Source organism: Equus przewalskii, chromosome 1 (assembly GCF_037783145.1).
Source record: "Equus przewalskii isolate Varuska chromosome 1, EquPr2, whole genome shotgun sequence".
NCBI lineage: Eukaryota > Metazoa > Chordata > Mammalia > Perissodactyla > Equidae > Equus > Equus przewalskii.
In genome coordinates this window covers 151,865,834-151,880,345 of record NC_091831.1, presented here as the reverse complement: position 1 = coordinate 151,880,345, position 14,512 = coordinate 151,865,834, and the positions used below count along the sequence as shown (strand labels likewise).

Here is a 14,512-nt window from a genome sequence, read left to right as displayed (position 1 = left end):
ACCCATTAATATCAACACTCAAGTAGTAACAACAATGATTTACTACACTAAAAATAAGGAAATCACAATGTTGAAAATGGAAAATATAGTCCTGAATCTTTGGCCACATTATGCACCTGCTTCATTTTTGTTTCCATTAAAGAGATGGGATTCCCTAATGCTTTACCAATTTCTAAATTTTTCACGATCCTTGAACCATCTGAATGTTCCACCTTTATTTCTATGATGATCATTGACAGTTGTTTAAACTTTTTATGACCACTAAGTGGAAGAGCCACTTTCCAGGCTCATTCACCTCCTAACAACTATACAGTTGGTAGAGGATGACTCCCTTCTCAATACATTTAATTAAATCACACATATACAGGGATGCATACACACAAACACACACATAGGCACACCGTAACTCCCTTCAGGTCTTGCATTGCAGAAAAAAAGGAACACATGGCTTTAAATAAACCAAGCTTGTAATTACAAAGCAAGGAGACAGAGATTCTTTGACATTCAAATGCTCTATTGTCTGAGTTACTGCCTGAATTCTTTTGTAGAGGGTTCTAAGTAAGGGACAACATCAAGGTTCTTTTTTCTTCTTCTTTCCAATAAATACTTTACTTTCTAGAATGCTATGCAAACTTCTATCTATATCTATTTCCAGTAATGTAATGGTTTGAACTTATATATGTGTGATACTTTTAGCAAAAGTGAAATTTTAATTATTTTGTTAGGACTGCCAATGCCCAGAAAACTTAAAGAACTAATTCTACAACCGCAGCCCAGAAGATTCTTAATGTACACAATGACTCAGTAATGGAAGCTCAACTCAAAGTCTGATAGATTGTGCCCTTGTTGATTTTGCCATTCCCACAAACCTTGTTTATTTTAGTGAGATATTAGCTTAATGACCGTATCCTCATTAGGGACTTTGAACATATCCAAAGGGTGTGAGTTGAGTTAGGAAAGTGCTGATTGCTCACTTGTGGCTAAAGTTTGTGCACAGATTAGAAGGTGCCTGCTCATCCAGACCACAACACAAAGGAAAGATACTCCCCACATAGTTTAAGTAAATCCAAATTTGATGCGTTTGGTGTTCTTCCTTACAGTAAGTAACTCATTATAAGATTGATCAAAATTCGTTAGATAGTAACATTTCTTCTTCCATGTTGTCCTCCTAATGTGAAAATACTATTTGCAGTCATAGAGCATAAATTAATAAGCTATTTTACTTGTAGCTAGGATGAATTTTTTCTTGGACTAACACACTCTCTAGAATAATTCTCTTCACAGACCAGTGGTAAGTATTTTCAAAAAAGCTAGCCATGGTTGGATATAGATGTGACCCTAGAACAAAGTGAGGCCAATTGGCTTGTGTGGGAACTCATATCAAAAAGTATTTTGATTAAGGGGGCTGGCCCTGTGGCCGAGTGGTTAAGTTCGTGCGCTCTGCTGCAGGCGGCCCAGTGTTTCGTTGGTTCGAATCCTGGGCGTGGACATGGCACTGCTCATCAAACCACACTGAGGCGGCGTCCCACATGCCACAACTAGAATGACCCACAACGAAGATTATACAACTATGCACGGGGGGCGCTTTGGGGAGAAAAAGGAAAAGAATAAAATCTTAAAAAAAAAAAGTATTTTCATTAAGTTCAGGGAAGGAAACTCTTCAATGTAAAGGGACATAATTCACCCGAGATAAATGTGAAAGTTATCTTTGGGCCACTTTGCTCAAGAATAGAGGGTTCTCATGGCTCTAAGTGGAGTAAAAGCTCCTTTTCTGACTTAAGAGCCCTGCAGTGATGCCACTTGCGAGTGGCTGGGAAGCCAGGAGCAGATGAGTGAGACAACATTTCTCACACACAGACAGGCAAGAACGCCTAAGGTGCAGTGTGATCGCCCCACAAACCAGTGTGAGCAGACACAGGCCTTGGAAACAAAGTACAATCCATCCCAAGAAATGCTTTGATTCAAACGGCCTCCTGGAAAGTATAAAATACAGTTGAATCTTAAATCAACCTTACATTATTCACAACTTCTAGCTCAATCTCTACCCCGCTCCCCCCAAGAACTTGATTTTAAATGACAATTTCAGTTTGGATTTTAATATTCCTTCCAGTGAACTTTCCCCTCACGGAATTTAAATGATTAAAAGCAAACAGACTCACAGTCATTAGCCCTCGTCCTTCTGGCAGCATTTTGTGCTGCTGGTGTGTTTATTTTTCTGAAATCAATGGAATAGACCCACAACGTCCTGATTTTCTCCTTGCCTTAAAAGAAAAAAACTAATGTATGTTTCTCACACATAAATTAGATACTGATCTTGGAACATGCAGCTATTAGAAAATTACACATCAACTACACTAAATTGTTCACAACAAGAAAAGAGATGGAAGAAAATTTTTTCTTAAATCTGCCTTTAGTACTTCCTTGACTGGCTAATTTAATTGATTAAAAATAACCCTAACCATAACTAGCTACAGAAAAAAGAAAAGTTTATTATAAACGAAGTGTACTATTATTTCAAAAATTTACAGAACTTACAACTTTTGATTTAAGATTTTTACCAGAAACTGATTCTACCTTGAACATCTGCAATATTAGTCTCTACTTTCATTTTGTTAAAAATCTACTCATTCTTTTATAATCCACAGGAAATTCCTATTCCTTCTTTGCACACACTGACCCAAATATAATTCTTGACCTTCCTATTATCTCAAAAACAAAAAACAAAAACCTCATATGCAAACTTATTTAATTACAGCGAAGACAAGAATATAGAAAAAAAAATCCCACCCTAAATCATATACATAATGGGAAAAAGACATTATAAATCTACAGTGAATTAATAATACCAAAACGTTTGTCTTTTAGAACTCATGTATTTTGTTAAACTGAGAGCATGTCAAAATATATGGTATGACTTTAAAGGAAATAAAATATCCTGATATATGGTGCACACATTTCTAAAACATATTTCTCCAGAGAACTCATGAAAAGTAATGTTTAATTTTCCATATACTGCATTCTGACCTAAATTTCTTCATAAAAGGAGCCCACCATACTTTCAGAATGAAAAGCAAGACATTTTCTTTGTTTCAGTTTCCTCTAACCACAGAAAATATAAAGCATTAACTAAATTGTTGGTGTCTATTTCCGCAAAAGACAAAAAAACGGAGAATTATTACACTTTGGAGCAAGGCAAAAAAAATAAGTAAATTTCAGAGATTTGCTGTGACTCAGGCCTCAGTCTTACAATGTGGCAGCTAAGAGAGGTTCCTGGTGTCTTGTCTCTTTATGCCTTGACGGGACTCCAAAGCCCTTCTGGAAACACAGCAGAAAACAGCACCACTATTCATTTTCTAGACTTCCTTCAAGAAACTGCTGAGAGGCCAGATTCCAACCTAGCTCAGTGGTTTTCCACACCTGGTTGCACATCAGTATCATCTGGGGAGCTTTTAAAAAATTCAGATGCCCTGGCCACACCCTCTAGTGATTCTTATTCAATATATCTGGATGGAGGCCCAGGAATCTGAATTCTTTTTAACACTTCCCAAATGATTCTAATCAACCAAGTTTGGAACCATGACAATACTAGCCAAGTGTTATTCCACTTATTGACAAGCTAGTCATGTTCAGGTTGATATTGATGGATTCCGTCCACATCTGCAATCTCTCTCTTTGATAATGATCAGTTGATAAGATTCCAATATGCACTACACACTTATATTCATGCCTTTATGAAAAATGTTGTGGAAAAAAAAGAAAGAGATCAGATGTTTCATGATATTCTCCAGATTTCAAGATAGTGTCAACTTATCTTTTCCAAAGAGAACTTCTGAACTCTTAAATTATCAGACTTTTAAAAGGCTACTTTATAAAAATGCATAGCACGGATCTGATCTGAGGGACTTCACTCCCCCCACCAGCCGCTCCTCAATCCTTCAGGTCCTCCAAGGTTTTGTTTGGGGTCTGGAGCTTAACCTAAACTTGTTCAATTGCCTTGTCCAAAGACTATGAAAATAAACAGCATTCTCCATGACATTAGCTAACATTTGGTCTAATGAATTTGAGTGTGCCAACCTAAAGTCAAATCCAAAATTTAAAAGTAAACAAAATGCTACCTAATTATCCAACAAAGTGGGTATGTCCAGACAACCAATTGGTGTAGTAGAAAGAGCTTGGTTCCTGAAATTAGGCTGACTAAGAAATGAATCCTGGCTCTCCTGCTCCACATCTCTCACATCACTCTTGGTAGGTTTCTGAATTTCTTTAAGCAATAATTACTTTATCTGCATGTTGGGAATGATGATACGAGCCTGACAGTGTTATTTTGAAGGTTAAATGGGATAATATATGGAAACTGCTGTGTTCATAATAAACGCTCAACGATTGTGAAGCGTTGGGCTTGTATCACAGAGACTTGAGCTTCTATTCCAGCTCTGCCTCTTGTGACGTTAGGAAACTCCTTAAATGTTCTACGTGTCAAGTTCGTCACCATAATATGGACATAAAGGGAGTACCTACTCCCTTTAATAACTGCAATGAGCGAAACGTGTGGAGCATTTCATGTATTCTTCCATGTTGTTGGCACTTAGTAGGCATCATTAAATGGCAGCTATTTATTTTTACTTTCCTCCTCAACTTGCATTCTGAAGATTCAGGAAGAAGTTAGGGTTTTCAGAGATGACAAGGATCTCAAGTCTCCTTTTACAAATAGGACACTGAGGTTGAAGAGGTTGAGTGACTTGCTTAACGTCTCACAGCTAGTTAGTGACAGAGCTGGGTCTCTAACACTTAGTCCAGTATTGTTCTTACTATATGGCAATACTCCTCTGACGTCCCTCATCAGAGATGAATGCTATTTGTAATGAACCCAAATCACTAAGAAAACTATTATTTAACTACCCTCATGGCCAGAGAGTAAGTCTTGATTGTCAATTAAAATAAAAGCAACCAGATCACTATTTGTTATAAAACACTACTATCAAAATATGACAACATAACTCTAAGGATTTTCATTGCTCAGTAAAAGCCAAAGGATGACTAAATCTGTTTAAGAATCAGAAAGAGGTATTTTTTTCCAGAATGTACAAGAACATGGACTCTCTGGCATGCGCTGCTCGTTCTTGGGTTATTGGCTGTATATAAACAGAAAACAAACTCTCCTTGTCTACCAACAACTGGAAAACAAATCCCCAGGGAGCACAGTGAGCACTCTGGAGGTGATCGATGACAGATGTACAGTTGGGAGCCACTTTCTATGCTCTGAGCAGGGGAGAGGTCCACAGAGATGTGGGCCAAAAAAAGCTGTGCATAAAACTTGAAAAGAGGGCAATGCATATTCTAGAGTCCCTTTGGACTTTTTCTTTCACTAACAGAGGATTGCAACCTAAGTGGTTTCTGGCCACCGCAGAAAGCAACAAAAGGCTGCATGACTGATTTTTCTTAAATGAAAAAAGAGGGGTTTATGCTATTTAAATTGCACGGTCCAGATGGTGTTTTCCATCCTTCATGCTCTTTTGGTTGTGGCCATGTCTTGCCTATGGCTTTTGTGGCAGAACACACTCGCCAGTCAGCAATTTCACCACTGCTTGGGTCCAAATGAGCTATGGAGAAAGAAATTAGGGTGAGTGGAGAGGCCACAGCTGGGAGAGATCAGCCACACTCAACAGGCCTCTCCCACATACATAAACAGAGCAGACAGAGGGAAGGAGGGTGGAGAAGTAAAATCCCGAGGTTCAGAGGGTAGTACTTGGGGCCTGCAAACTGTGTCTAACCACATGACATGCGCCTACAGGTTCTAACCCAATTGCTGAAAATCCCTGAGTGTCTCTGAAAAGGTGGCTATTAAATTTCTCAGCCGAAACATTCAAATGCTTTCTGATACCACAAAATATTTTCTCATGCACTTAAACTGTTCCTTAAATACCTAACTGAAAGGAGAGAATCATTGAGTAAGTTTATTCTCATATAGGAAATTGTCTCCCACAAGAATGGACTGTGTTAGCTGGGTTTTGAGTTCCTGCTGTGGTTTTAAATCTCCATGTTCACTGCAGTTCCCAGTTGAAAATTTCTGGGATTCCATATTCACGTGGACCACGATCCTACCCTGTTTATTAAAAAAAAACATTAGAGAATGTAACGTCTCTCATAGCATATTGCATTTGCACCTGAACTGTAAAAGGAAACTAATGCCTTTAGCAACGGATTATAGCTTTTTAAGTACCACTTTCCTCGCATAATACTGCAATAAAAAAAGAAAACATCCAAATGAAATATCAGTATTTTTTCTACAGAGTGAAGGAAATTTTTGAACTCCATAGTTGTGGTTAATGTTCAGCCACCTGCTACTGAAACACTAAGCTGTTTCGGTTTTTCTTTCTTTTTGCCAAAAACAAAGGGTCACACTTCCATTTGTCTTTCGCTTCCCTTCACGTCATGAAGAACGAGTGGCAACTCAGCCTCCTCCTAAAATGAACAAAATCGTGCGAATAAGAAACTCTTTGCCACAATTCTACCAGCCCACGATGCCTTTATGATATGTAACCTAATTGAGTCCTCCCCAGGAAGGAACATGAAATTTAAATTGTGGCCTACATCAACAGTAAGGCAAAGAAAAGCAAGCTCTGAGCAGTGATCACAGCGACTGTTTTAGACTACACAGTTCTTGAAAATACTAAGTATAGCTTCTAAAACTCAGCTAATTATGGGGTTCACTTTTTAATCTTTTTCTTCAATGCTATTAAAATGATTAAAAAAAAAGAAATCCACTCTCATATGCTGCTAGTTGGAATATGCTGATTTTCTTGAAAACAGAATGTATTAAGAGACAAAGTTGTTGCTATTCTTGGAACCGGTAATTCTATCTCTAGGAATTTATTCTAAATTAGATATTCAAGCAAAGATTTCTGCAACTTTCTAATATAATGGTGACACATAAGAAACAATGTTAGTGTCCAAAAGCAGAAAAAGGATCAGATCAATTATGCAATAGGATAGTTTGAAGAATATTTATTAATATTGGAAAGTACTGTGAGACAATGTTAAACTTTTCAAGTAATACAAACTGTTTATAAATATGATCCCAGTGTTTTAAATATATATTTACATATGAGTGTGTTTATATGCATGTGCTGACATATCTATATATACAAATAGCATCTAACAATAGAAGGAAATTACTATTTATTATTTTTTTTTTGGTGAGGAAGATTGGCCCTGAGCTACCATTTCTTGCCAATCTTCCTCTTTTTGCTCGAGCTAACTCTCAAGCACTGAGCTAACATCTGTGAGAATCTTCCTCTACATTGCATGTGGGATGTCAGCAGCATGTCTTGATGAGTGGTGTGTAGGTCCGAACCCAGGATCTGAACTCATGAACCCCAGGTTGCTGAAGAGGGGCACACAAATCTAACCACTTTGTAACCCAGCCACCCTGGTAAAAATATTATTTTTATTTTCTACTTCCACATTGCCTGTTTTCCCCAAATTTTCTACAATGAACACAGATTGATGTTAAAATTAGAAAAAAATAAATGTAAAAAAATATATTAAAAATTTCAAAATTGGATATCCTGAAGAATTTTAAAATCATTTCTTGGAACTGAAGGACATCCCATCTGGCTTCGTTTTTTATTAAAAAGTTAATGTATTTTTCAGATGAGGCCAGAGATCTTAACTGATTTATCTAAGGGAATAGTTTATAGATTCCATCTATTTTAATTGGAAAAAAATACAATTTACTTCAGCATAAGAAAGTGTGAAAGCATTATTCCCAAGACTTCTATTGACCCACCATCAGCTTCCAAGTTTCTTCTGGTTACCAAGGACAAGTTCTAAGAATGAGATGGATAATAAAAACCCACAAAATGATAACATTAGAATTGGCTGGGCTCCAGGGATCATATGTTCCAGAGGTTTCCACAGCACGCTCAATGGAATGACCAGTTCTGCAGTGGTTCAGAAAGCCTCCTCAGGGGAACAAGGACACTGAGCATGCGCGGCTGCTTCTACTAGAGTAGCGCTACTGCATTTGTTTCATATAACCAGTCTTAGTTTAGACTCCTCCGAAAGAAAACCAGGATTTGGGTGCAGATATTTTATTTGAGAGATAAACCCAGGAAGTATTGTGAGGGAAATAAAGGAGAGAATCGAGGAAGAGAAGGAAAACTAATGAAGGTGTGTTAGTGTGGGGGTTACCACTGTGGACAAATGGGGCTCTGTTCAGCTGGGGACCCTCTGAGAGACTATGGAACATGCCTTAAAATTGTTTCTCTGCAAGTGAGAAAGCTGGACTATTTATCCACCAACTCTTGTCCCACACTGATTGAGGGTCCATCCTGGAGGGTTAACCCAATGGTGCTTGCTGCCTAACCAGACTAAGCACTCTTCTGGAAACTGTCCTGAGTTGAGAGGAGCCTTCAACCAGCATGTGAATGGTCTTTGAAAGTAACGAAGTCATGGGGAGAACATAGGCTTAGAGGCAGGTGAGACCTGAGGGTGAATCACGGCTCTGCCACCTACAAAACTTTGGGCAGACTATTAACTGTATCTGAAACTAAAAATTTTCATTGAAAAAGGAAACAGTACTGTAAATGTTTCACATGGACACTTTCATTAAATATTCATTCCCTTCCAAACACCTTAGAATAACAAGCAATTTTCCATTGTGCCAGGTCACTAGGCAGAGCTGCTAAAAGCAGCAGTCCACTGTCTTTACCATTTGAAAAAAGCACAAAATGTGAATTTAAGCTATGCTCTATCACTTGCCCTTTATGGTATTCTAATCCTGAATACTCACTTATCTTTCATGATAATCTTTCTTTATGATAATTTGGTGGGCACCTGTACCCTTCAGGAGTATTTTAGTTTCCATGTTATAATAAAGTAATGAATGAACATTATAACTTTTAAATTTTATAATAATAATTAATACCACACTATTCAGTGCTTAATATGTGCTAAGCAGTCTTTACAGCGGACTTCACGTGCATTATCTCAATGATGTTCAAGAATCATACTTGTTAGGTGCTAGTACTAAGCCTGTTTTACTGATGAGAAAAACTGAAACTTAGAGAAGGTAAGTAATTTGCCCATGATTATGTAGCTAAAATGTGACATAACCTGAGCGCCAGCCTAGATCTGATTGAGACTCCAGAACTAGTGCTCTTAGCAACTACACTCTGCTCCTTCCACTTTATCGGCAAGTGGACAGACCGCATGTATACATGTGAACATGATCTGCCAACCCTCTAATCACCAACAGGCTAGAGCAGCACTCTAACAATCAACAGTGACTTGGTGAAAATGATCAACATTCTGCCTTAACAGATCACCACTATACCCCAGTACAAGCTAGTCATTCCATCTCCTTCAGTGGGACACTGGAACCAGACGGATGTGGATTCAAAGTCTAGTCCAGCCCTTCATATCTGTATGATGTTGGACAAAGGGCTTTTACTTCCATGTGACTTCATTTCCAACAATGCCCAACTTGCAGAGCTGGCAGAATATGAAAAGTAATGACGATGTATTTCAAGCATTGGAGATATACTATGTGCACACAAAAGCATAGCTAGAAATTACTACTTCTTAACTGTCAGCAAAGCAATTATTCTATGTTCATTAACTAATTAGAATGCTCTGGACTCCAGACTGGTATTGTAGACATCCTATTGCTACAAGTATGTGAAAGTGAAACTAATGTATTAACTAAACTTCTCTGTTGTTGTGAGTAGTGGTCATGGTTAAAATGCTGTGCTTGACTTTTCACACTAAGTAGAATTGGTCCTACAGCCTTGAATAAGTATCAATTTATAGATTTATGTGAAATATACATATATACTTAGAGAGAGAAAGAATAGTTGTACATATATACATAATACCTATACATATATTTATGTCTTTATATATATAAATAAAATAATTGTAACTCACTTTTGCTTTACATAGGTTGTTAAAGTAAACATCCAATTTTACTAATCCTATAAGATAAATTTTTAACTCATCTTGGTGAATGGAAGATATAATAGTAGCAAAGAGTTAAGAGTCAGAAGAGGAGCGGAGGAAATAAATTAAGAAATAAAAATCTATTCTGAAAATCCTATGATTGCCCATCAGTGAAGTCATTTTGGAAAAATAGCCTGTGGGTAAAATTGTAAACACCATATGTTTTTGAATACGGAAATGTTGTCTAAGAAAATTACTGAAAATAAAAGAACTTTAATCCCAAGATTATTTTGAATTGGCAGATATATTCATAATATTAATAACCCTTTTCCTTTAACACCTTGCTGGCTCTGCAAATAGTCATTTACACTAACTAAAACGAAGGCTACAAAGGATTTATGTCTTTATTAAACTTTATAAGTTCCATACTTATTGGAAAAGAAGGAATTTACAGAAAAACAACTTGTATTTAATCCACAGCTGTGTTTTTTGGTGTTTCTGTCATTAACACACTGACTTTTCTGTGTCCGAGATTTATCACACAAATCCAGGCAAAATGGTGTTATTTGTCCCTATGTTCATTACAAAAAAGTTATAAATAGGGTTAGATATTATAAAATAAAACCATAGTGCATCCATAAGTAGATCGTAATTTACGTGAAGTTTCCTCAATGATTCCTAAAAAGAAATGTAGACCATATCATAGACGGATGCAAGTTTCAGGATCATTTTGCAGAGCTAGTATTTTTAGTAGAAATCTTTAATGACTGGGTCTAAGGGCACTAGAAAGGAGATGGTTGACATGATCCATACCAGTGTTTGATTAGACACGTATAATACTTGTAATAAAGCATGTTCTAATTCCATATTCTGAGAAAGCACCAGAAGAAACAAAATGGACTCCAAAAGGCATTTTCCCCCAGCGTTGGCGTACACATCAGTCAACCATCACATAGTTTGAGAGTTGTATAAATTTTCATGCATGAATCTGAGCAAGTTTATCAGTCTTAACGCTTTCAGCTTTGAACAGCAACAGATTTATCAAACTTATTCATGTGCAATTTAATGAGGATGTAAAAATGCTTAACAAAAAGCGGTTTACCACTAGTTAATACAGACTCACATGAACAACCATTTCCTGTGAATGCCTATTAATTAGTCAAATAGAACAACAAATAGAAGGTCTATGCGATTCGGGCAAGTCCTTCAACCACTCTGTTCTGCAGGAACTTCATGCGGAGGGCATGGATTGGTTGATTGCCACCGCCCTCCTAACACCAAAGGTTTATGAACTGTTACTTTGTGCATTTGCTTTCATAAATTAAATTCAATTTGAGAGTAGAACTCTACTGAACTAGAAAGTTAAAAAATGGTGTGATATCTTTTGGAAATGTTTTCTTCCTGAATTATTTCCATTCTTCCTCTCATATTTGTCCATTTACATTTTTACCTAACAGACAATAAATAAGTCCATTTTCTCCTACCATGCAATTTATGTATGACATGTATTTTTGCACTTTTTGTTATATTTCTATTCATCTTTCCACTCCATTAGAAAGTAAGCTCTTAGTAAACAAGATCCATGCCTATTTCTTTTTTGTTTTTTTTTATTGTACTTAGCAAAGTGCTTTGCATATAAGATGCATTCATTAAGTATTTTTTAATAATTTAACGTTGCCTGAGGGTATCCATTTCTTGTGAACTCTGGTGTCTGCCTCTCCCAGCCATTGCCACACTCACTGAGGCTGTGGATATAGTGTAATCTGAAATTCAGATTGCAGAATTTCTCCATTCTTGCCTTTATTTCATTGCTCCAAGCCATTTCAGAAATCATTTGCTCTTGCCTTCTACCCTCTTGGCTTGAGAATTGGTTTATCCTCCTCATTTTGGCTTTGGCAGCTGTTCGCAGTCTGTTTACCTTGTGTACTGACCTTGGAAACCCCTATGATTTGCCTCTGCTAATTGTCTCCGCCTCCTTTGGCTCCAAATTCCAAATCATTGCCCAGATCAGGCCTCTGAGACAGCACCTGCCCCATCTCGTGGAAAAGAGATCATATTGGATGTCTTTGGACAACATCCATCTTATCAGGTTCATCCAAAACTCAGATTTGTTTGTAATGAGCACTTGCAACCCAGACTGCAATAATGTTAAAAAGTTTCTAGCTGTGAAATTGAAGAGACCATTCATTTGGTTTCCATAACAAGTGCCTACAGTGAAATAAAGCAGTAGAGGAAAAGATACACTTCTTAACAGGATGTGTGAAGATCGTGGAAAAATAAATAAGAATTAAGGAAGATAAAATATAACTGAAATATAGAACGTTGGGGTTAAAAAGAACTCCAGAGCTTTACATAAACAGTAGATCTAATAAAAACCTTCACTCAACATAAATCTCCCTTATAAAATATTTCTGATACATGATCATTCAGACTCTGTTTCAGTATTTCCTGGAATAAAAAGATAGGTAAGCTAATATCCTAGGAATTCTATGTTGAATGGAAATCCACATTCAGTAATTTCCACTATGTTTGTCCTAGTTCGATTCTTTGAAACCACCAAAAGTCTTTATTCTTTTCCACATGATAACATTTTAAATATTGTAAGATGACTATGACATCCCCCACTACCACCATCACCCTTGTATGTGTGTGTGCGTGTGCATCCATGTGTGTAGCTAATCATAAGAGTTTTCTACTTGTTAATACTGAGGCAATACTTTACATATATTATCTCCCTATCTTAACTTATGAAGTTATTATTAATTTCACTGTGGGCTCATGTTTAACTTCTCAGAGCATGATTTCTACCATGCACCAATAATGTGGCTTTTAAACTTGAATTTTAAAGATTTTTTTTTTCCTTTTCCTCCCAAAGCCCCCCAGTACATAGTTGTGTATTTTTAGTTGCGGGTCCTTCTAGTTGTGGCCTGTGCGATGCCGCCTCAGCATGGCCTGATGAGTGGTGCCATGTCCGCACCCAGGATTCGAACTGGTGAAACCCTGGGCCGCCGAAGCAGAGTGAGTGAACTTAACCACTCCACCACCGGGGCGGCCCCTAAACTTGAATTTTAAAATGAGGATGATGATTCACACCTCATGTAGCTGTTGCCTAGTGGTTGCATGTGTGAATGGATAGATAGATGGATGGATGGATGGATGAATAGAATAGAATACCTAAAATGTTTACAATATTTTAGAGTTTTTACGGTCAATAGTACATTGTTCTGCATTCATTGAGCTTTACTTGTGAGTTGACAGGCAAGTCTTATCAAAGTACATCTTTGCTAAAAGAATCAGCTCTCATCTCTTAGTTCTGAGTACTATATAATAGCAGCATTGTTTTGTGCCACTGTTTAATAATTCAAATGTTTCAATGGATAGATTGTATCCTCTGCAAATATAACTCTTCACATAATATAAATAACTTCAAGTGAAATTAGATTTTAGAATGTAGCTTATCACAAAAATATAGTTTATTCCAATTTCAAATCACTACCCCCCAAAAAAATAATTTTAAAACAATTACTCATCTTTTCCTATGATAGATAAAATAAGCCTGACAAAATTAAAGGGGCCTTTCATGCTACCCAGAAAGGAGTCCATACGGCGTTTTCTGGGTTACTGTCTTAACTTAAAGGGAAACTTGCACAACGTCCAGAGCCTTTGATGTCCCACAAATGAAGGACGAGGGTATCCTCAAATTCTTGGCAAGAGGAACCCACTTAGGCAGCACCAACCTTGATTTCCAAATGGAACAGTCATCTACTAAAGAAAAAGTGGTGGCATTACCTCAAATATCTGAAGAGAACCTGGGAGAAGCTTCTGTTGGCATCTTGTGCCATTGTCTCCACTGAAAATCTGGCTGACATCAGTGTCACATCCTCCAGAATACTGGCCAGTGAGTTGTGCTGAAGTTCACTGCTGCTGTCATTGGAGCCACTACTACTGTTGGCCACAGCACTCCTGGAAGCTTCCCTGATGGGATCCAGGCAGCTCCGGCAGCCGTGTCTTCCGGGAGTCGTGTCTTCCGGGAGTACTGATCCCACGGCTGACCGCCAGCTTCGCACAGGGGCACCTTATGTTAACCTGCCCACCATCTCAGTGTGTAACACAGACACTGCTCAGTGCTACGCGGGTATTGTCATCCCGGGCCACAACCGGGGAGCTCGCTCAGTTAGGTGTGAAGTAGGGGTTGCTGGCTAGGGAAGTTCTGCGCATGCGCAGCTCCATGTCCCGTGAGCATTCGGGAGAGGTCATGCGTGATCTCCTTCTACAGAGCTCCCGAAGAGAGGAAAAGGAAGAGTAGGCTGCTGCTGAAAAGGCTGCCACCAAGGAGGAATTCCAGAGTGAATGGACCCCTCCGGCTCCCAAGTTCACTGCTTCTTAACCTGAGGTCGCAGCCGGGTCAGGTGGCACGTAGGTGCCCTCTGTGTCTATTCAGCGGTTGCCTCCTGCGGACCGGATGGAGCCTCAGCCTGTCACTGAGGACTGGTCTGCAGCTCCTACTGCTCGGGCCTTTCTGGGTAGGAACACCCACTGCGTGGTCTTAAGCTGCTCTTCCATAGACTCT

At 38.2% G+C, this 14,512-nt stretch overlaps 1 long non-coding RNA gene across 1 annotated transcript in view; it reads right to left on the bottom strand.

Moving 5' to 3' along the window:
• Nucleotides 1–14,170, bottom strand: part of LOC139084184 (uncharacterized) — a 175,106-nt gene extending 160,936 nt beyond the window's left edge. Inside the window, exon 1 of the long non-coding RNA XR_011541565.1 lies at nucleotides 13,732–14,170. This is a non-coding gene — a long non-coding RNA (uncharacterized lncRNA). The remainder of the gene's footprint in view (nucleotides 1–13,731) is intronic.
• Between the last annotated feature and the right edge of the window lie 342 nt (nucleotides 14,171–14,512).